Source organism: Athene noctua, chromosome 2 (genome assembly GCF_965140245.1).
Source record: "Athene noctua chromosome 2, bAthNoc1.hap1.1, whole genome shotgun sequence".
NCBI lineage: Eukaryota > Metazoa > Chordata > Aves > Strigiformes > Strigidae > Athene > Athene noctua.
Window position 1 is genome coordinate 88819617 of NC_134038.1, and position 24997 is coordinate 88844613.

Sequence of the window (24997 nt, forward strand, 5' to 3'; positions counted from 1 at the left end):
CTGCTGTGTTGTTCCTCCAACAGATATCAGGGTGGTTGAAGTCCCCCATGAAGACCAGGACTTCTGAACATGATGCTGCTCCTATCTATCTATAGAGTGCCTCATCCTCTCTGTCTTCCTGGTTGGGTGGCCTGTAGCACACCCCTCAAGGTACAAATATATAGTAGAGATTAAATAGTTTCGCATCATTACCTATAAACCTGGGGGTTGAGGATGGGGAAAACACTATAAAAGAGCATGCGTACAAAAACATTTCAACAGATCTGATAATTAAAATTAGTTCTCATTTTCTGAACTGCCATTTTACAAGGCTAATGTGAGCATCAGAATCATTATCAAATATCATGTGATAACCTTACTAATCTAACTTGTGTGAGGAAATCTGTAGGGTAGTATCTTTCTGCTTAGAAAAAGCCCTTTACTTCAAAGTACATGGTTGCATGATGAACGGGAACCTTTTTTACAGTCTCTTCAACTTTGTACGCCATCTAGTGCAGTGCTGAGACTTAATTATATCTAAAAGAATCATTCCTTTTGATTGCAACACTAAAAAACATAAGTACAACAACCTTTAACCAGCTGTTTTCACAAAAGTAAATTACTATTATATTCTTTATAATTAATGAAGATCAAATTACTTACTATGATAAATGACAATAAATACCCTCTAATACACAAAAACTATTCCCATTTACATTTTAATGAGATTTGAAATGTTAATGAATGAAGGGAGTCTACTAATTACCTCAGTGAGTGTCTGAAATAAAAGTGAACTTTGTTAGATGAATTAATATTAGATCCTCATTACGATATTCTAATAGCTGAAAATATTTAATGTTTTAGCTAATACGCTGAAAATAAATATTTGTTTCACATTTTGACAAATATTTTTAATGGTAAACAGTGAGCTCACCAGTAATATATGTGACTTTTCAAATGTGTTCCACATGTAACCCAAATAACAAGATTCCTAACACAAATCTTTCTATTATAACATAGATTTTAAAGTTTGGGTTTTTTTTAAAAAAAACAAAAAAACAAAAAAACAAAACCCCTTTATATTCATTTGCTATTCATTTCATTGCTTGACAGACACTGAAATGAGACTCAGTTCAAGTTCTATTATTTTTATTAATATGTTTAATGTAAAAATGAAGATCACTGAAGGTAAATATTAACCTAATTATTTTTTCTGTGACAGATTTATGGCATTCAGTAAGGAAATTAATGTCCAGTACAGTTAACTGCTTTCATTAGTATATATTTTTTGAAAAGGGTGCTTTCTGAAACACAACAGTGCAGCTCAGTTTGGAGTTCTGGTGCAGTTGTGTATGAGGACCTGGATCTACTCTATCCATCCCAGCCAACAGAAGACAAACAAAAGATGACTCAACCATTTGCACACCAGAACAGCTCACTGTCAAATTGACTTAGAGAGGGAAAAATGGGAAAATAAGCATTTTTGTTTGATTCACTCCTTACTGCTTCCCAAAGATTTTTTTTTAAATAACCTACACTAGTTCCCTACTCAAAAAGTGTGTTTTACAAAACAAACAAACAAAAAAAAAGGTTTATGATAAAAAGAACATTGACAGAAAAAAGGTGATGGGTTAGAATTTCTAAGACTGCGCGGAATACTGGATTAAATTGTAGGGACAGATGCTACTCACCTCACTTGTTTATGTCTCAGTAAGGACTTGGTTAAAACTACACAGCTTCTAGAGGACTGTTTCCCAAAGAAAGTTTAAAACCTAAAGGTCACATTATGAATACATAAAAATGCTAATTCAGACATACATTTAGGAAAAAAATATACACAATTTACTGCAATGCCAAAATAAAATTTATAACCACCATTTTAACCATTTATCTTGGCATAATGGTATATTTATAGCCAAGCTGTTTAAAATATAAATTGTTCTCCCTTCTCCCCAAAATGAATAAATAAATGAAACATTCAACCTTATACTGCAACAATAGTTTGTTACAACATCCTGTATACATACTTCCCATAACTTCTTACTTAACAAGGTTGCTGATCCTGAAAATACAGAAACACATGTAGCTCCAAGGAATACATTGATAGGCATATTTGTCATGTTCAGCCTCTGATCCACAGAAGTGAATCCAGCGGGCTGGCAAGGCTTAACATGCTCTGGAGCACTCAATCCCAGTGGCAGTTAACAAATAGTTCCTTCTAAAACAGTTGTATAGAAAGGTCAAAGTATACCTTTTTTGCTTGTTACGTTAACCTCATAACTTAGTTTGCTTCTGGGTAAGGGAACAAGGAATATATATCATCGTACCTGGCTATTTTTCACACTTCAGCCTGATTAGATAGCTATGTATAACGGTATGCATCCTGCAACCGGTTTGATTATCATATCTCTGGAGTCGTATGGGGCACTTTCAAATTCTCCCACTATGCCCCCCAAACAGCTACATAAATCACAAATCTGACACTAAAAGGTGTTTTCACTAATGGGCAATGTCTCCAGTTGAGTTTATAAAATTAGTACACTATGTATGCTGGAGTTTCTGTTTAAATTTAGCAAGACAACACTGAAATGCTAGCAACGGTTTCAAAAGGACACATATAGGGTGTTTCTACTGATTGAAAAAGTATTTGGAGGTCATTTTGTTTCTTTTAAATCTCTCATTAATTTCATCTGTTCCTGCTCTGTGGCTAAAAGAGAATGTTCCTGAAATGGCATGTCTGCTAACCCCTTTCCAGATAGCTGAAGCTATACCAGACTGACTGCAATATGTTGTAAAAGGACCGCCTATGTTTATGAGTATCGGAAATTTTCAACAAGTTCCTTATGAAAGTGGAGCTTTTAACACCCTGAGGATATCAGAGAGTTGTGACATTGAACAAGCAAATGTGGTCATGTGTGGTTATCAGGGTTTCTGGGTAGCTTTCACATGGTGAACATGTTCCCTTCTATGTGAAGTGCTCCATTTCATGGGCTACATAGCGAGTATAGCAATGGGCCAAGTGCTGTGAACAGTCACTAATACTCACCGGTGATGAATGTCGTAAGAAGCTATGAGCAAATCAGCAAGGGTCTACTACAATGAAAGAGCTTGCATTTTAACTGCTTATGCAACAGTTATGTGTTGAAACATCGGTATGGAATAGATAATTGGGACTGTATGAGTGTATATTTTGAGACTATCAGTAACATGTAATGTTTTCAAATCTTACCAATCTACTGAGTAATTACATCCTATTACTATATGTGATTCTAAACCTCTTGATTAACTTTCAGATGATATTTTTTGGAACTTCAAAAGAACAAAAAAGATATTAATGCTAATTAATCTCTGTTACTACCAAAGCTGTTTGGCCATGGAGGACACCAACCTTACAGGTAAGAAACATGCCTTCGTATTTCAGAAACAAAACATAAGCAAACATTCCATGGACAACATATCCCAAAAAGAGCTTAAAGCATTTAAATTAAACCAAACACAGATGTAAGTCAACTTTTACTGCAATGCAGAAGGAAAAAAAAACCATGAAAGATGTCAAGAAATGGAGATGCAACAATTGTGGCAATAGTGATCAGACTAAATGAAGAATTGTACATCTATCAAAGAATAATAGCTCATGCTATTATACTGGAGGAAGGTACTTTCCTTTCTGGCTTGACTTTTAAGAAACATTAATGTGTTACTATTGATATGCAGAGATGGAAATAGTAGCAAATATTCTAAGTAGGGATTTCCAACTTATTTTTCTCTCTACCCATAAAGGCAAAAATGCTTGGAAAACAATAAAACTGACCTACACATTACAGGATCAGTCTTGAAAGATCCTCATGCTGAGCATGCTGTTTAGCTACAAATGTGTCCTGGTTTGAGTCCAGAGGGCAACTGAGCACCATGCAGCCACTCACTCACCCCTCCCCTTCAGGAATGGGAAGATGAAAATAAAGCAGAAAACTCCGGAATTGAAACAGCTACAGGAAGGGATGACTCAACCATTATGGTCACAGCAAAAGACAGACTCATTAGGTAACAATAATTAGGAAAAATAACATTAATTCAAACACTAACAACACTTAACAGACAGAGTAGAACAGTGAGAAGCATTGCCACATCTTAAAAACACCTTTTCCCAATCCCTCCCTTCTTCGCCGGCTCAGCTTTGCTCCTGATTTTGCTACCTCCCAGCCCCAGGCAGTGCAGGGCACAGGCAATGGGGAGTGCAGTCACTCCTGTTGCTTCTTCCTCCTCAGAGAGGGGACACCTCGCATTCTTCCCCGGCTCCAGCACACGGTCCCTCTCACAGGAAACAGTCCTGCATAAACTTTCTCCAATGTGAATCCTTCCCACAGGCCTCAGAGTTTCCCGAGCTGCTCCAGCGTGGGTCCCTCCCACGTGTTGCAGTCCTCCGAGCGCCGAAGTACAACAGTGGGGGCTTCTTCCCACTGACTCTCAGTCTTCTTTGGGTGCAGCCAGTTGCTCTGGCACAGGGTCCTTCATGGGCTGCAGATGGGCATCTGCTCCACTGTGGACCTCCATGGGTGGCATTGTTTCAGGACTAGCCAAAACTTAATTCCATTATTTGTCTCTTTTATTTTTTTTTTCTTCTCTTCTCTTCTCTTCTCTTCTCTTCTCTTCTCTTCTCTTCTCTTCTCTTCTCTTCTCTTCTCTTCTCTTCTCTTCTCTTCTCTTCTCGTGGGGGAGAAGAGAAACCCAGGAGAGAAAAGCGAACCTTCCTTTACCCCCACAGAAGGGAAGAGAAAACATCAGTGGGATTGTCTCTTCTGTGGGAAAAGAGCTGCCTTCCTTCTCCTTTCCCTAATCAGGAGGCAAAGGAGACATTGCCACAGACTTTCATAGGTTTACCCAGAACAAAAGAGAAAGAATCATCTTACCAATATTTTCTCCTGTCTTAATACTCAGGCACTTTGATGTGGAAAGTCAGGTGGTGCAGTCCAAAAATTCAGGGCATGTTCTGCTGCATGATTTCTGATGAGACTGTCTAAAAGCATTGTATTTTTGAAATAATTCACTGTTCCTTTTTCTTCTCCAGGAGCAATTGTGTCCCATCACCATTTGATATTAAAACATAATGACAACTGGTGAGTGCTCCATTATTCTCTCATTTTTATTGACGTGGTTAAATAAGGAATATGTCACCTCACCAAAACCTTGCTGGAGTTAGAAAGTAAGGTATTACATGAAATGTTGTTCATATGATTGATACTTTGCCTGGTAGTGATCTCTCTTCAGGTATAAATGAACTATGGAGAAACCAAGCTAAAGGAAATTTATATCAATAGAGAGATAAAGTAAAACAGAAGTGAAATGAAATATCTCTGCTGAGGAAAAACAATGTTTTTGAGGCTTGAAAATAATGCAGTATGTCTAAAGCCAGATTCTAAATTCCTTAAATGAAAACAAATTAGTCAAATTCTGAGAATGATCTGAAAATATATTAAAATTTTAATCTTTTGAGCCCTTTCAAATAAGATATTTTTTTAGACCTTTCTTACAGATCATAGTTCACATTAATAATTTATAGTATTCTGTTCCAGAATGCTCTACGAAGCACGCAAACACCATTTTATGTCTTCAGAAAAACTAGCAATAAGTGCTTTTGGCTTCTCTTGCCAGTTCACCATTCTTGTTTACAGAACTCACTCAAACTTTGATTCATAGGACATCTTTCATGTTCTCCACTTCTATTAAAGCAAAAGAAGTGTAGAAGCAGAGGACAACATGTTGAGATTTACTGTGTTTACAAGAAACATTTTTTTCCCCACTGATTTGCAGTGACTGATGCCAGTGGAACTGTAATTCCATTCCCAGTATTTATGTTTCTCTGTCAAAGAAACTCTCACAAAAGTTTCTCTGTCAAATATACAGAGTGACTAGAAAGATTGGAAGAGACAATAAATTCTGTCTTGATCACTTTGGCTTTTGAGTTGGTTTCAAACTTAAAGCACTTACTTCCTTTCAGCAAGAACTGCTGCTTTAGGAACTAAGATATCTAATATTTCTTGTCTTACCTATTTATAGGAAATCTTGGCACGTCTTCTTTCTATAATTCTTAATAAAACTTAGCATTTCTTAAAGACAAAAAAAGGCATGTGTGTATCTGTGTGTAATATACAAAGACATACACAAGCCCCTGACCATGAGAATATGGTGATGATAAAGTAATATTGTTTTCACTTATGTTGCCCTTTTCATCTTTAAGGCTTGCCAGATTTATCTATCTATGGTTCATTGTAAGACCAACCCAGGAAATGCTACTTTTACCTGTGTGAATAATTTCACCGAAGACAATGGGATTAGCCAGCTGTGCTCCTTCCCAGGTCAAGAAAATTAACTCTATCCCAGCTGAAACCAGGACATCATGGTAGTAAACACTTTGTGTTTCTACAGTATATTTTGTGTGTTTCTATAGTATATTTTACTCAAGTTTATAAGAAGTTTTAAAAGTGGGATGTGAATTGCTAAACCAAGTAATTACCAAGATGTGCTGCTCAGAGCTATGATACTGCATCCTACAGATGCTAAATATAAGAGAAGTTTAAAGTTACACATGTAGATAGTTCAGACTTAAATCCTAAACAAATATGCCAAATATAATACAAAAAATTTCAAGCACAGTAGTCTTTCATGTAAATGAGGATACAGAACCCCCCCCATTAACCGTTGCCTCCAAAGTGCTTCCTCTAATACCCTAAATGTTAATATATATAAGCTAAATATACTCACCTCCAGTACAGATTCTTTTAATCTTTGCTGTGCCTAAACCAAAGTAGTAATTTGTTCACATCTGTGACAGTGATCCTCTGTACATTTAGTTTCACAACAAGAGTCTGAAGTGAAACAAAAACATCTTCAGGAGCTGAGAACTAAAAAATTCCTTCTAACATAGACAACATGGTAGGAGAAGTAGCAAAGGTAAGAGTTAATCCCTGTGATAAACATGGTAAACCTACCAGAGCTTTATCTGGAACTGTGATTTCACATGTATCTAAAATTTTAGCAAGGTAAACTTTCTACAAAGAGGAAGTGCATCTCAGAAGAATTGCTTCACACAGGATTTTCCACTATTTTACCTTCAAGTAGAGGTATGAATTCTCTAATAGGAAATATATATCCCAAATCACTGAATTTTATTTATCTTGTAAAAAGGGGAATTATTCTTCTACTTATCCACTACTACTGTTATTCAAATGACTGAGAATCCTTGCTGTCAGCCAGCCAGTATGCAGTCTTTTGTTTATTTGTCTTTTGGTTACTATTTTAGACACTTACATTAATTAACAGAATTGCATTTAGCTGGTGGCTATGTAATCCAAATGCTTCAATACTATCTGTGATACCTTCTCCAGATGCGACAGGTAATTAATTAGCTTTGTCATTTTGCTTCTGTGGTCTATAAGGGCCTAGTTTAACAGTTCATATGGCGCTGAACAGATTATCATTCTTTTAAGCTTTGATTTGGAAAGTTCATACCTCTAAAATTGCTGAAAATAAATGCTACTTTTATTTAGAATATAATTAAATCCCAAGAAAACTATTTTACCTTTCATTTGCACAGCCTATTATCTGTAACCTATTTCCATAGTATGGCCTTCCTCAAATAAAGCAATAGGAATTATCACAATGATAACAATAGTTTAAAGATAATGTTTGAGTATAAAGGTGGTCTATGTAATTAAAAATACTTTTGACATCTTCCTCAACAAATATCAAACAAGTTGGCATTACACTCAACTTCTTATACTTGAAGAAATCAGCAATACTATAACAGAGAGCTTAACTTCAAGCTGGTTTGCTTGTGGGCTCTAACTGAAGACAATGAACTAATCACTAGTGGCATGGTGGTCAGCTGGTTCTGTCAATAATATATAAAAAAACCGACTTTAAACTTCTTTTAGAAGTTTCCTGGTGTGTCCTGATGACACAAAAGGGAATCCTTGAAAGTGTGATACTGCTGTGTGCCCACAGAGCTTGCTTACAAAAAAAAGTTTACCTCTTATGGCTGCATCAGGATGAAGACGTACTCACTGGATGACTCAACACTGCATCCTGTCTCTCTGCATGATAAGTGCATAGGCTGCAGGAATACAGTTTAAAACTCAAAAGATAAGAAAATCACAGCTTTGGATAAAAATTAATGACACAGTAGATTCAAAGACTTTTTTTGGCATGTAAAGACGGTTTCTGAATGCTGATACAAGAGGTCTGCTATCTTCAACATGGATGCAGGTGGCATATGTCTGTGGCTTTGGCACAGTTAGTGATGGGATTCACTCAGGACTTAGTATCTGTCCTAGCAGCACTATCTTTATTTTGCAAGCAAGAATACAGAAATATCACTATGACAGACTTACTCTGCAGTAGGGCACACTAGTGGTATGTTCCTGCATCTCTTTTGAACATATGTAATTATAAAAAAATCATCCCACTGGACTTGTGCCAACAGCAGGACCTACAGGAAAAAGGCTAGTAAAAATCAAAATGTCAAGATCAAGTTAGTTGTGGGTAGCAGCCTATAACTCTGATTTTGGGTTAATTTATAATTCATACTTTGCAAAGGACAAGGCAGCTATCCCATCTGAAAACTCATTTGCAACTACTCCTCTAGCCAAACTCATGCTCATTTGAACAAGAGCTTGAAGGACACAGAGATTTTAAATTCAAGAGAGTTTACAGAACAGTATAATACTGATATTAGGCTTTTCAGTGTAGTATTGGCCCAACCCTCAGAAGCAATGTGCTCCCACACACACTGCTGAAGTCCACAGAGCCAAGAGCATGCATATCTGGCATCAAGCATTCAAAAACAATGGGCTGCCAATTACATTCAGACTAGCAGCAGAAGTGGGTCTCACATGCCACCAACTTTTAACTTCCCTAACATTTCTGTAATTATAGTTAGCTTCCGAGTGGCAAGATTAATAAGGATGGGAAAAAAAGCTGTACCATTTTTTATTAGGAAGTAAAGAAATTAATGGGTTTGTTTTTCTTAACCCAGTAACACTTGCATTCTGAAGAGGAATGTTCTAGCTGATATAATCAGTTGATTACTTGTTCACAGTTTTGAAGTTAAAGACTGATAAAGCTTTTCCATTGTCTGTTTACCTGTGTTTTTGAGAACCAAGAAGCTAATAGGTTCTAATATAAAGGGAATAATAATGTTTATTCAAATGTCTTCAGAAAGTTGTCAGCTTACACTTTTAAATTTCAATTAATAGTTCCTAAAACACTAACAACCCCCAACATGTAGTCATGATTGCTATCCTTGAAAGAGAAGGTATTTTTTTTTTATTTTGAAGAATTAGAAGGCTTTTGAGATTATTCTAACCTTCCTGCTGAAACTTGCTTAAAGTATAACAAACACTGTTTAAAATTCTTTGGTTTAAAAATAGAACATAACTGGTATTTGTTTGAAATTATTTCTATAGGGTTCACCTTTATAGAAAAAAAAAATTAATGTTGAGGGTTTTATTTATAATCAAAATTAAGCTCTATATTGGAAATTAATATTAAGAAAAACAATCCAACCTTGCAATATTCTAGATAGCACATTCATTTCTAACTTTACCTAGTATTAGAGATGCTCACAAATAGTATAATTTGTTTATACTTTTCACAATATACAAATGAGATGCTTAATGATCCGTTTTGTTGAAAATCAGCAGTACTGCTAACACATCAACCATGGTATATTAAGTGCTCATGTCCTACGCTTTATGGACCTTTGTGGATTCCTACTGTTAGCTTTACAACCAGTGTCACTGTTCTGTACTCCTCTTGCTGGTACATATTATAAAACCACACCTATAAATTTGTATAGATGGCTCAAACTAGAGCCAAAAGATATGCAGACTCCTACAATACAATGCTGCATTGTAAATTATAAATATCAGAGAAGAAATAATGTAGTTGGTTCATCATAGGACTTCCCCTTAAAGAATATCTTTCAGGACACTATGATTTGTTCATATCAAGGACTTCTTACACTGGGAAGAATATAATAATATGAGTTCTTTTACAGTTATCCTAGATTTGGTTTCACTTTGTTAGTCTTAGTTAAAATCCATCTGGTGCCAACTTAAATTAACTCACACCTTCTCTGATATAATTTAAATATGTAAATGCAGATGGAAGAAAATGAACTAAAGAAATATATACATGGTTGTATATTAGTATTTCAGAAAACCCACACACCTTATAATTTCTTAGACAGTCCATATTTTCAGAGAACAAGTACAAGTGTCAACGGGAGATAGAAATGAGCAATAAGGAGCTTTTGGAGGTAGAACAATGAGGCTATAAAGGATTTATACCTCAGGACTATTGGGGAGAAAGAAGCTCTGAAATTAATATCTGTCTTTATTATCTGAAAATATGTATAGCATCCAAAGCTTCTGAATTTCAAAAAGTTTGTTCAGTTTTTGAAACAGTCATCTGTAGGTCTCACATGTGAAAAAATGTGTTGCCTTGATTTTTCACAAAGAATAAAAAACATTTTCAGGACAGAACAATATTTTGGTTTGTTTTATAATATTTCTTAGTTAAGATGGTATCTCAAGCTCCAGACCTATTACTTGGTCTTCATCTTGCCAATCAACAAGGAACAAAAATAAGCAGGAGTGCCACTGAATAGAGTTTACAATTCCGGATCAAATCTGGATCATCTGGATCATCCAGATCTAATCCAAACCGTCTCCTTAAACCAAGCAACATGACCTTGTTTGAGTTTTCACAGGTAGCTCTTTCTGAAAAGTTAATTTTCTCTCTCTTTTTTTTTTTTTTTTTCTTCGAAACTACAGAAATCTTAATACTTGACATTATTTTCTGCATACCATCAAAATGTGCAGACAAAATCATCCCTAGCTGGATAGTATGTATCCCTCAAACACTGACAACTCAGAGACACCAAAATCATTGTGTTTAAATTATTAAGAGTCTTGATATCCTCTAAATGTCACTATGTCAAACACAGTAGAAAAATTATATCCAATGATAAGAGTCTCAGTCAATTAGAAAGATTCATATTTAAAAAGAAATGCCAAACCACATTTAGAACTAATTCAAGCAAAGAAATAACTATTTTCAATTTATAAAGTATATAAATTGCATATAATTTTGATTTATAAAGTTCAGTCTATAGTCAGAACTTCATTTTATTCTGTGGCTTTGAAGTAAATCACTTTAAAATAGCCCCAACATTTAAAGTTTCATCAGACCTTTACCAAAAGACCAGCTCAACTAAAAAAAAAATATATTTGTTGTTGGTTCCCTGTAACTGTGAGCAACATTTAGCAAGTTTGCATAATCAATACTTGTCATCTGAGCAGACAGACTTATAAAAGCTTTGCCCTGTACCAAAAGGTCTGAAACATTAAGATAAATCCCTGTGAAGGCAGACGCACGAACGAAAATATTTACCACTCAATAAATTGGATCATACTGCTTTCTGTTGATGAAGCAGGTTACATGCTGTATGTATCCCAGGTGAAATTTCTCTCAGTTTTAAAATATTTTTCAGTGATGTCAAATGAAAAATCTATTCTATGCCTCTGTCAATACTAATGGTCCAGCCAAAATTACACATTCAATGTTAAATAATATGCTTTTCAATTTCCCTTTCCTATCATCTGTTCTTAAGTGCTATGCCAAAAGCCTTAATTTACAGTTCTATAAAACAAAATGTTATATATTTTTTGAACTTTAGGATCGAGCTCAGTTGGTTCATATTGATGGTCAACCTTTTAAATTTTTAATTATCACTTTACTAAGTAAGAGGTTTTTTCAGCTTTCATGACTGAAATGATTTCTTTCTACCTCCTGTGGTTAGCATGAAAGAGACAGTATGATTCAGAGATTTATTAAGTAGAATAAATCTTTCAAACTTTTATGAAACAGTTACAGGATTTTCAATTATTGACTGCCAGAAGTATAAGTAATTTTGTCTTTAATGCAGAGTAGGGCAGAAGCCTGATAACCTGGTTCAGGTTGCCAGGTATGGCCAAGAGGAGCTTTCACATCCCTTGAAACTATGGAGCCTCCTCTGCCATATAAGAATAACTGTAAATGTTAAAGCTGCATAAAGATTGTCAGATCAGAAGATCAGGAATATAAAATCTTTTAAAAATGTACCTCTTCCAGAGCTTGTTTGCCTGTCAACATTTCCAAGCATTTAAACTAGTTTTGGGCAAGGGTTTTATTTGTTGGGTTGTTTTCTGGTGGAATGCTTTTCAGTACCTAAAAACTGAAGTACTTTGCATGAACTTATTTCTCTTCCATTAACTTCTCATTTAGAAAGGTTTCTCAAAGCCAAAATAAAATTTCAGAACAAAAACACAGAGCCAATTCCTATAATAATCAATAATAGAATCGTGGTTATCTGCAGTATGAGCAATACAGATTGAAATTCATTGAAAGATAAAGTACTGACATCCACAGCCATGACTATCTATACTATATCTAGCCCTTTAGAAAATGTTTTGATACAGACTCCTTGCTTTTAGACAGTTAACAGTTTAAATGAATCAAACACAAATCCTTTATTTTCCTAAGAAGCTTTCTCCAATATCTTGCTGTATTTTTTTTATACCGAAGACATTATAGCTATAAGCGTAGGCAACCAAATTATGACATCAATCATTAGTTTATAGAATCACTTTATATTATTTAATTACAAAAATACTTTTTTTTCAGTGAGACAAAAGAAGTCTGTGTTCTGAGAGTCATGATGCAAGCACAGTTCTTTCTTTTGAAAGAACGAGCCAGTTGTGTCTAATGCATGGTTTCTCTCAGAAAAAGAGGTAAGGAAAGGAAAAGCAGAAGATAAGAGAATGGAAAACTTTCTATGAGATTATACTTCATAGTAGAAGAGTTCATAAAATTGATATTTAACCTCTCATAGAGGAGAGCTCAAGAAATGCATAAAGCAAGTGTCTTTCCTAGGTAGTGACACAGTTGTCCCCTCTACCCCTGTCCCACCCCCCATCAGATTATCCTGCCCTGTTTGTTTCTAATTCCAGTTTTGCAAATGAGGAAGACAGGCAGCATACAAATTGAGGTTCACATGAAAAAAGGATTAATGAACCTCAGCAGGTAGGCTTGTAGCTCCTGGAATTTATGTGCCTATCTGCCATATGTATGCTCCATAAACCTGTATTATTCTTCCATTCCTAATATATGGTGACTACTTCAAATTACCATTCAGCATAACCAGTAGTATTGAGTGACATCCCATCTAAACTACACAGTAGCAAAACTAGCATACTACTGCTCTGTTGTTTGAGTATCTTACTCTGTCCACACAGAACTTTGTGCTATGAACTTTTCTGTGAGTGGTTCATCTAAACCGTGTCTTAAAGAACATGGGAGGGGGGCATGCTTTCATCTCAAGATCCAAAGAATAGAAGAGAATAAAATAGACTGTTTGAGCTGGAAGGGACCTAAAAAGATCATCTAGTCCAACTGCCTGATCAATTCAACGATGACCAAAAATTGAAAGCATGTTATTAAAGAAACTGTCCACAATTGAGCACTGACAGACTTAGGACATTGACCAACTCTCTAGGAACCCTGTTCCAGTGTTTGACCACCTCGTGGTAAAGAAATGCTTCCTAAAGTCCAGTTTAAATTTACCCTGGCACAGCTCTGAATCATTCCCATGGATCCTATCACTAGGTACCAAGAAGAGATCAACACCTCCCTCCCCACTTCCCCTCGTCAGGAAGCTGTAGAGAGTAATGAAGTTGCCCCTCAGCCTCCTTTTCTCCAAACTAGACAAGCCCAAAGTCCCTAGCTTCTCCTCATAGGAGGATCCTTTTCACCATCTTTGTTGTCCTCCTCTGGACACATTCAAGGACCTTCACATCCTTCTTCAGTTGTGTGCCCAGAACTGCACACAGTACTCAAGGTGAGGCTGCACCAACACTGAATACAGTGGGATAATCACCTCTTTTGACCAGCTGCTTATACTGTGTTTGATGCACCCCAGGATGCTGTTTGCCCTCTTGGCTGCCAGGGCACGCTGCTGACTCATATTGTCAACCAGCACCCTCAGATGCCTTTCTGCAGGGGTGCTCTCCAGACATTCCTCTCCCAATTTATACTTGTGCCTGGTGTTACTCCATCCTAGGCATAGAATCTGGCATTTGGACTTGTTAAATGTCATCCCATTACTCATAGACCAGTGCTCCAATCCACCTAGATCCCTCTGCAAGGCCTCTTGTCCCTCAAGAGAGTCAACAGCACCTCCCAGTCTGGTATCATCAGCAAACTTCCTGATGGTGCATTCAACTCCTGCATCCAGATCATTGATATGTGACTGGCCCTAGAATTGAACCCTGAGGAAAATCACTGCTGACCAGTCATCAGCCAGATGTAGCTCCATTCACTACAGCCCTTTGAGCTCTGCCCTTCAGCCAGTTCTTCACCCAGAGCACCATGAACCCACTCATCCCACAGTTGGACAAGTTGTCCAGAAGGATGCTGTGAGAGGGTCAGTATCAAAAGCCAGACTAAAATCCAGAAAAGCTACACTCACCACTTTCCCTTTATCCACCAGGCGGGTGACCTTATCATGGAAGGATATCAAATTAAACAGGTCTTTCCTTCTGTGAACCCATGATCTTTGGTAGATGATCAAGAGGGGTCCTGCCATAACATCCATTAGCTCCTTCAGTACTCTGGGATGAATCCCATCAGGCCCCATGGACTTGTGAGCATTCAGCTGATACAGCTGGTCCCTTACAATTTCAGTGTCCACAAATGGAAAGTCACTGTTCTCACTTGTTTCTAGTCCCCTAAATCCTTCAACTCAGGGGACCAGCCAGCCCAAGGTCTGTCAGTATTATTAAAGAGTGAGGCAAAAAGATTGCATTGAATGCCTCTGCTTTTTTCTTTTTTTTTTTTTTTTTCATCCCTATTAGTTGAATGACCATCTTCAACAAGTATCGGTCCAATGTTTTCTTTAGACCTCCTCATGCTATTAACAAACTTTTAAAAGCCCATCTTGCTATCTGAAACAACACTGACCAGTTTTACTCCAATGGAGCTTTGGTCTTTTGTATGTTCTCCTTGCACGTATGAACCACAGCTCCAAAGGACTCCTTTTGCTTGATGGATTGATGGATAAAAATCCCTGAGCACAAATCAGGCAAAATTGAAAGAGATTCTGAGTTATTTTGGAGAAAATTTAAACCTATGTTGCTTATCTCCAGGAAGTATGCTTGATACTAAGCATAGGTATTCTTTTCTGGGGGGTGGGGTACCATTCCTTCCCACATTATTTTATTTGCTTAATTTGTTAGTTCTACAGAGCAAACCTCTTACATGAGAGGGAGAAGTCATCAGTTCCTTTTCAACATATTCCAATCACTGTTCAAGTGTTCTTCTCATTGACATGGTACATCTTATAGTATAGTGCTTTTAATAGTTTATACATAAATATTTCTTCAGCATCTTTCCTCCCGTCAGGCAACTGCCAGATTGTTCAGGCACTTGTAAATAATGTTGTATTTGTATTGTAATACATAATAATATATTTGTATTTTAAAATAAAATTAAATAATTAAATGCTTTTATGGTTTGTTTTGATATTCATCACCCCCTCAAATAGGCTAGCATTTTGTGTCAATAGAGTAATACTATCATTATGAGACATTTATTTCTTTAATTCTTTGGAGAACAGGAAAATGCAAGATATAGGAAAAAATCTGTTATTGAAAATTTTTTACTACTATACATGAACCTCTTAGGATCAAGCAGATTCCAATATATCCTTTTTTAAAAGACTTAGTTTACATGCAGGGGTTACTTTCTTTATTCAGTTCTTTAAAAAGAGAAGTACGTCATGCAAACAGACCACATGATGAATTTCCTAAGAACAACACAGAAAGGTTCCATTGTTCTTAAATACTTAACCAGCAGTGCAAAAGTAAGAGGAAAGTAAGGTAGCTGAGGAAGACTAGGCAGGGTTTGTTTTTAACTTTTCTTAAATCAAAATCTTATAATTTCTTCATTAGCACACAGAAATATGATCCCTTTCCCATGATATCATAAAACCTGCACAAACAGCTTTTTTTTTCTGTGATGCAAGGAACCCCTTATTGATATAAAATGATCAAAGGACTAAGATGAAAGCTTTAAACTCTATGATAAAACATTGATAACTGTACTGTAATATTCAATACTGTGACCCAAATAAAGTAGTTTTCTGAATTAAAGGTTTATAAAAGCTGTATATAATCTTTTGTAAGTCTATTGTACCAACAGTTCTATAACTACCAACATTTTGCATTATAACTGCCAATAAAACTTGCAATTCAGGCTGCAATGAAGTATTCCATTTACATTAAGTAGCAAATATAATTAGTTAAATCAATGAGAATTGTTTTAAGCTATCTATAAATGCTTAAGAAGCTTGAATTCATGTTGTCCAGGGCTTTTTCCACATTTTAGTCTGATTCTAATTTGTGTAATGTGTCAGTACAATTAGGAAAATCATTAAAATGCCTATAACAAACTTATGGGCATACTTCAATAAATATCTATTATACAATTACTTGTTAATGTTGCAAGCTCTTAACTGTTTGCTTAATTAGCTGATTTAATTCATGTAAATACCACATTGCTTAAACACTTAATATCAATTTCTATTGTTTTATGCTATCCAGCAGATGTTGGATCAGTTCAATTACACAACCATGACTCCACAAGAGAAGAAGTGAGATTCTTTGATAGTTCACTTCTTTTTCTACAGTGTCAAAATATATTTTATGCTAAACAAAGCTAATCAATCATTTAACATCCAGAGGTGTGCTAAGGTCTCTCACTGAACTGAACAGTGACTTGCTAAGTTTGGTGTCATCTGCTTCAAGGCAGGTTCAGCTTGTTTGATTTTTGACTTTGGTTACTGAGAAAGGCTCTTGGATATGAAAATAGCTCCCATTTTTTCTACACCTGAAGCAGGTCTTTATGAAATGTGGCATTTTGTTTTGTGAACAGACATAAAACTGTTTAATGTTTGTTTTTAAACTCTGTTTTTGTCACTGTGGATATCTTTATGTTTAGACTTCAGGGCATTTTTCAAAGCTGTGTGTAGGAGTTGAGAAATTATACATCTAAATGCCATTATTTTCTAACGGGATTTGAATGCATATATTTGCCCTAAGTTTTAATTATACCTCTTTGCAAATGTTGATCAATTAGACAACTCAAAAACCCGCTCTTTGGGGAAATAACTGTCAGTTTCTCTTTTTCTTACAGTATCATAATTATACCAGAAAGTTTGCTCTAGCACTTTTTTCTTGAGTTTCATTTACATAGTCAAAAAAAAAAAAAAAAAAAGAAAATAAAAATATTTCTAAACTCACAATTTTAAAATTAATGAGTACAGAATTATACAATTGAGCTGGAAGGTATCTCAGGAAGTCATTGGTCTATCTCTTTGCTTCAGTATGGAAAGAAGTATAATTATGTGCAAGATTGTTTCTTGCCAGTTCTGAAAGATTTTCTACAGTGGAGACTTCACAGACTGAAAGTGGCCTGTTCTAATAGATTATTATGTTTATTATTTCAACATGCAAATTAAACTATTTAAATCTATTAATTACCTATTGTTCTAATGTCACTAACACAGAGAACTGACAACTGCTTTCCTCTTTCAAGTAGTATTTTACATATTTGAATACTCTTAAATCTTCATACTTTCAAATAATCAATTGCAAATTGCAGTTTCCCCTCACTAGAAAAAAATATCCATTATCTGTTTACACTCATTTTTGTCCTCTGAACTATTTGCAGTATTGATATATAGCTTTCCTGATGGGTCCAAATGCTACTCAGAAGAGGTTACTACAGCTAAGGTTTCATATATGATGAACAAAGCAGAATTACATAGCATTTCTTGTGAGCTGTACTTCATTTACATATCTCAGCATGATGTACAATGTTCTCCTTTACAGCAGTGTGACACCACTGATTGATGTGTAGCTTATGATCTACAGAGGATTATCCTCAGATCCTTTGATACTGAAGTGCTATCTAATCAACTCATGTAGGCTACTATCTCTGTATTCATGTACCTGATATTACAACCCAAAAGTAGAAAGAAGCCTGTAGTCATCGTTATTGAATTGAATCATACATTTAAAATTATTTTTTTTCCCCTGTTGTTAAAATTACTTTGAATTATAATACAGACTTCCAATATGCTTGCAGTTTATACCAGGACAGCATAATAAGCACACTTTCTATTCCATCACCCAGGATATTAATGAAATATAAACCAGAATTCAGGTAGGATCCACTGAAGAGCTTTAGTCAAAAGTAAAGTGCCTTCCATTGACAATCTCTCTCTCAATACCATCTTGTGATTTTTTTCGCTATAACACTATGGTGGTTTCATCTACACCGTATCTGTGAAGCTTAATTATAAAAATACGTGAAACTGTGTCAGAAGTCTTACTAAGGTCACAATAGAATCTTTTGATTCTCTACATAAAACATTAAATTCAAACTAGCTGTTACTTCTTTATATTCTAAAATATTAGAAATCATTTGATTGTTTGTGACAATACTTCAGAGGAGAAAAAAAATGGTGAAACAGAGCAAAAAAATGAAATAATTTAGCAAAAACTTCCCCACTCTTCTTCCCATTCCTCTTAAAAACTTTAGATTTCATTTTCCAGTCTTCTAACACCTTATTCATTTGTCATCTACCCTCAGAAATAATGGCCAATAATTCTGACATTACTTAATTGGTTTTTAAAGCAGTTTAAAGTACATACCATACGGGCCAAAAGATTTGAACAGATTCATCTTTTCCAAGTATGTTCCAGCTTATTCTTTTTCTGCCTGGGAGTAAGAACTTGTCATTGACATCAGCTATGCATCAGCTGAGCATTTCAGGGAATGTTGATAGAAAGACAAGGCAATTTTCCCTTGTTGATAGACCATTGCCATTCCTGGCTTTCTTTTTCCTTAAATGCACTTGCAGAATGATTTCTCAACACTCTTGCATGTCACTTTCTAACTGTATTTTCTTGAGCTATATCTGTTCTGGTGTTGTTCCTACATATGTGAGCTACTTTTCTTACCTTTCCAAGTTTCTATTTGACCTAGTTTCCACAGTTTCTATGATCCCTTTCAAGGTTCAGGTCATTTGATCTCTCAATATATTTCCTGTTCTTCCTCTGTAACTGGATAGTTTGCACTTATGCCCTTAATATTGTCTCTTTAGGAATCAGCTGACTCTCCTTAACTCATTTTTCACTAAATTCATTTGTAAGTGTCCGGAGTTTGTTAAATTCCACCTTTTTGAAATCTATTATTTTTATTCTGTTTCTTACTAAGGATTATGGACTCTATCACTTCCTTCCCACTAGTTAACATCAAATCTAAAAAAGCTTCACCTTTGGCTTTTTTTTTTTTTTTTTTTTCCCCCTCCTTCTTCTGTGTAAAAAATGCCATTCATACATTCCAGGAACTAATGACTGAACAAAATGATTACTCAGAAACAAACACAGGTTTTGTAAAAAACTGATAGGCTAAGCACAGTAACATCTGGGGCTATTGCATGTTTTCTCATCAGTAACATAAAAAGCTACAGCTTGAAAAAGAATTCCTACTTAATAATTTTTCTATGGATAGGACATATTTTTTTCTGATTTTGAATTATCCATGGCAAGCATGTATAAAATTACTAAACCCTACATGTCGTTCAGAATTGTTGAGAAATTAATGACCACTTCTTAGTCTGTGAGTGTTCTGGAAGTAACTCTGCAAATTCTATGCAAACCCACAGTCCTGGATGCCTACAAATACAACTAGCAGCAAAGCCTTTTTTTCATCATGATTCCTATGGGCATTGTGCAAGCATCAGTAACACGTAAAGTAAGCATATAATGCTCTCAGATCAGAATGGTAACATTTTATTAACATGCTGCTCTAGTGTAAATTACTGTATATTTTGAAGAACAGTGATTTAGGGCTCAAGCCTTTAATATTCTGAGGATATCCTAAAATAATTTAGTCATAAAAACACTGCTTATGTCAAATTGTACATTTCATGAACTGACTACAAGAACATTCCTGCGATAGCATTCTGTCTCACTGGTATCTAAACAAGCCTAGCCATGATGTCATGGCCTAGCCAAGATGATTTCCATACTAGGATTTCTAAACATAAGCAAAAGGCTCCTGACTCCACTCCTCTGAAATCTCACATGGTTATGCTTATGTTCTCATTCCATTTAATGACCTTACACTAAGTCAGGCAGTAAAGAAGAGACTTGTAAAAAACAATCCAGCTGAAAATTCAAAAACCCGTATGTGCATTCTCTGAAATCAAATGCAAGTTTTATTTCACTAATAAGCACATGAAAAAAAAAAAAAAAAAAAAAAAGCCAGCTGACAACTTTTAGCTTGGGGAGGGGCAGCAGTCCAATGAGTTCTATCAACCTGAATTATTTTGTCTTTGCTCTTGAAAAACAGACACCATGCACGTAATTTCTTTTTACAATCTCTGCATTAAACAACCAAGTTAGGACTGTAAAATTGAAATTAAATTATGCAGGTTTTATAAAATACAAGTAAAATAATTTATTTCTGATTAAAATTCCCCCCAAGTATTCTACAATGGCTTTCTTTCCTTTTATGACTGCTGTTTACTGTGTTTGCCAAGAATGTGAGACTGGTTTCCATCTGAGAAGGTCTAAACACACATACATCTCCTGCAGGGCAGGTCGCCAACCATCAGACTATTGTGCACCCTAACATATGTGCTTGTGAAGATGGGGCACATATCCTTTGGTTTTGCTTTGGTTTTCATAATCTTCTACTAAATACAGGCATCTTACCTTTATGCAAATGCCACAGCCATCATCCTGGAGAGTTTTAAATGTTTTATACAAGAATATTTCCTGCCCCTCTGGGAAATTTGAGAAGGACTCAAAGACTCTTCTTTAAATATCAATCATGTTGTCAATAGAAATGTGTGATGCAGTTGTTCAGGTACCTCTGGAAGAATGGAACCAGGATCTGCGAAATCTAGGGTAAGGACATTGAGCTTGAAAGCACCTTGAGCTTTGAATAAATCCTCAAATTCTCCTATTAAGTTTTGTCTGTATGCATAAAGCACTCTTACTCAGTTCTCCATCTCTGAACTCCTTACACTCGGAGACTAGCTCTGTGCCAGCACTGGTATAGTGATTCACTTAGGTAAACACATTAAATTAAGTGTCCTACATGGGCTTAGCATGTTCCATTTGGAATTAAATCATAGTTAATCTGTTTATTAATATTAATTATTGAAACAGACTTGAAACTTAACAGCTGCAGTCAGATTTATTTTATACATTCCTTGGCTTTTAGCTGTAATGTGATTTAGGTTTGTGTTTTATTTATTGTCTGACTTAGTTTTAGGTCAGTAAGTTTGATGGGATGCAGCTTGAACCATGCTATGAGCTAGGAAATGCATTCATGTTCCTGGTGCTGCCATGAACTTTACATAAAACTTATGACAAGTTACTGAACATCCATTTCTCTCTGAAGCAAGTGGAAATAAGAGTTCTTTATACTTGCATTTCTTCTTCTGCATCATATAAATGAATATACTTTCCAACTTTGATAAAATAAATGAGTGTCATTTATTATTTCAGCTGAAAATATACTGATGATCTTTGAGCTGAGTAACACCTATAGATCTAAATTCAACAACTTTATTGTTCACATTAAATACATCATTTACTGGATTTGAATATACCAGTGGTGAACAGTTGTTGTATGTCAAGTATGAGTCAAGAAATGTAAGCCTAATAATTACTGGTTTATTTTCAACATAGAAATACTGAAATACTCACTTATGGTTTTGCCAGTTAACATACTGTAGCATGATAAAAACCAGATGCATTTTGATTCCTTTGATTTTGTGGAATTCTAGTACTTTAAGTACATCAGTCTCGACTAGTTGGAGTGACAGGTTCACTCTCCACAGATGTATTTTAATTAATTAATTACTTCTTTTCAGCCAACTTTTTTTTTCTTTTTTTTGTAAAACATGTATATGAACAGACAATACAGCCACCACATTTTCTTAGATTGTTTTTCATAATTTTCTAAATTGTGTCTTGAGGTGGAATACTGACAATGTTTTATCAGTGATACCTTTTATTTTGTCAATAATCCCAGAACCATTACTTTTAAAAGCCAAAATCTACTACTATTAACTATCCCGAAAATCTGACAAACTGCACTACTCCATGCAATTTGAAAAGTGGAATAAAACTAGACGTATTAACTATATAAGCTTCTAAAAAGCATTCTGATATCTTTGGGCAAATGCTGTCAACAGCATCTAGGTTATAAGTTATCTGGGAAGATGGCACAGGATAATTTGTCTATAATTTGAATGGGAATATATTTAAATCAGGCTTCAAGGAAGGCTGTTATTGCTATTGATCTTTAAACAGAAACTGTGTTAACTAATGAACGGAAAATTCCAGAGTTTGAAAATACCATCTTTAAAGCATGCAAGCAGTGTACAAGCATCAAGAAAAGACCATTAAACGCTACCAGCTAAAATTATTAGGGAAGATGTTTTAAAGCAATCTTGGTAAACAAGATTTATTATGTGTCAGTTGTGGCTAAGTATTTAAATTGTTTAGGTTCTTTTGAAAATTCTCCACTAGGAAAAGAAAAATTACAAAGGCATACTGAGGTGGAATTTTTAAACATTACTTGAACATCCCTTATGCTACTATTAAAATGTTAAATTTCTCTGATTTTTTACTTCTTCTAGTGCCTCTAGGGTTCCAAACTCACCAACAGAGTACATGCAAGTCCTGTGCATAAGTGGTGGATAGATCATTCCAATCACTTCTCCCTTTGGTAATTTGAAGCTATTTGTTAACTCTTAGGAAGATTTCTTCTGTTCAGCAAACCTAGGAAGAAGAGCATGGTAACCAGACATCCTCTTCAACAGGATAATAAAAAAAAAATATCTTACTTTCAATCTCTTTTGATAAATGCTGTTTCATTTTAATTGTATGTTACAGTCTTTTTTAAAGCTCTATACACTAAGACAGAGGTATATAGTAGGTGTGCCATAGAGACCGGTCCTCCAAACCCTCAACATACATACAGTTGACATGATTAAACTCTTTGATATCTCTAATAGAATCAAATATTCAACCATGAATAATGAAGTTAACTAAGCAGTAAGCAAAGATCAATTACTCATTTATATCTGAGACAGTTTTACCATCATTTATAGTGGGATATGGACAACAGTCTAGATGAACATTAAAAGAGCTAATATAATGAATTCAGTTGTATGTATCAATTTATCTCTACATTTGATTGTCTTCTTATTCTAGGTTTTGTTCACAGTGACTACTACAGTACAGTACCAGTCTATAACTGACTCCTTGGTGACATTTATGTTCAAAGTAGTTTGTCATAAATAATCAGTAACAACAATAGTTTCTGTAAGAATTATCAGCTCCTCTACCACAAATCATATCCAGTTTTCTGAGACTGAATCATATTCAAAGACTGAAGATACTGGTATAAGCTGCATGGGCAACTACTACTTTTTAAAGAAGCTGAACTATGCAACTTTAGAAAAACAAAATAAAGATCTCATGATGAATCCTTAGCAGACCATTCCGACATTAAAGTTCTGCTAAAGCATGAGGAAAGACCAACATTTTTGTGTTAGACAAAGTTTTAATGAGCAAGAATTCCTAAAACATCTATCAAGAACTTCAGGGTTCTCTTAGTCCTCCATTCATCACACATGCTCTGGGAATATCTAAACTATATTTTCCCGTTTGCATGACATCCGTGTGCTCTGTCTAGCTGAATGAAAGTAAAATCATATTCTCCTGCAAGCTGGAGTTGTTGAAAGTGTTAAACAAAAGCAAAACAAGTTTAAGAATATGGCAAGATGAGAACTGAGTGGCCAAGCTGAATGTGGGTCATAGTAAAGGTGAATTCCATATTCTCATCACTGTCAAAGTGTATTACCTGTGTCTTGTCTCCAGAGAAATATATGCCATTGGTGGAAAAACACTGCTTTCTATATTCTGATTACTGTAATGTCATTCAGTAACTACAGATACCACATTCTTCTTCAAAGAGAAGCATGGTTTATAATATTTAAGTAGAGAAGCCATGAGCAGGCTTCACTTACACAAGGATGGACAACAAAATTCTCACTTCTCAGGTTATTTGTTTGCTTTTTTTAAGATAATGAAGTGATAATGAAAAGCTGTAAATAAATGTAAATATTTAAACAATTATTTTTAAACTCTTCAGATTTTTTTCATAAAGCTTGAAACCTCTTGGGACAGCTTCTCATAGCAGAATATATAACATTTTTATGTTTGTTGGTTTGTGGAATTTTCCCAAATTGAAATATATCAAAATAACTCTTAGAAGGTATATATTTTGATTTTTAAAGAGAAGATGTCTGAGTATTTCTTACATAATGTGATCTATAGAAATATTTATTTTGAAAACATTTACATTTACTTCATTTTTCAAATTCTGTCAAAAATATTGCGTCAGTTATTCTACCTTCCCTCCTAGAATCACAAGGCCTTCTGTTGTCTTGCTTTTTATGGAGAAGAAAGGAGAAAGGACAGGTTGGTAAATTATGTTTCTTTCACTGTTTACCTCAGTCTCTGACACTGATTGTTCTTTATAGCATAATGGGAAGATCACTCAAGTTAGTTGGCTCTTGCCATTAGCTTTACTGCAAGCTATTTCTGAGCAACCCTGGCTTGTTTTAAAACACAGACTACTACAGAAATTATGAAATTTCATTTTTCTCACCTTTTTCAAACACTTACCAGTTAATCTGAAAGACACCAAAGTCTACACTGTATGGCACTTAATTATGACATCAGCATGATTTGCAAACTGCTCAATTGCCAGACCTGATCAAAGGTCAGAACCTCGACATTCACCTTCTCTATGGCTTTCTATGACT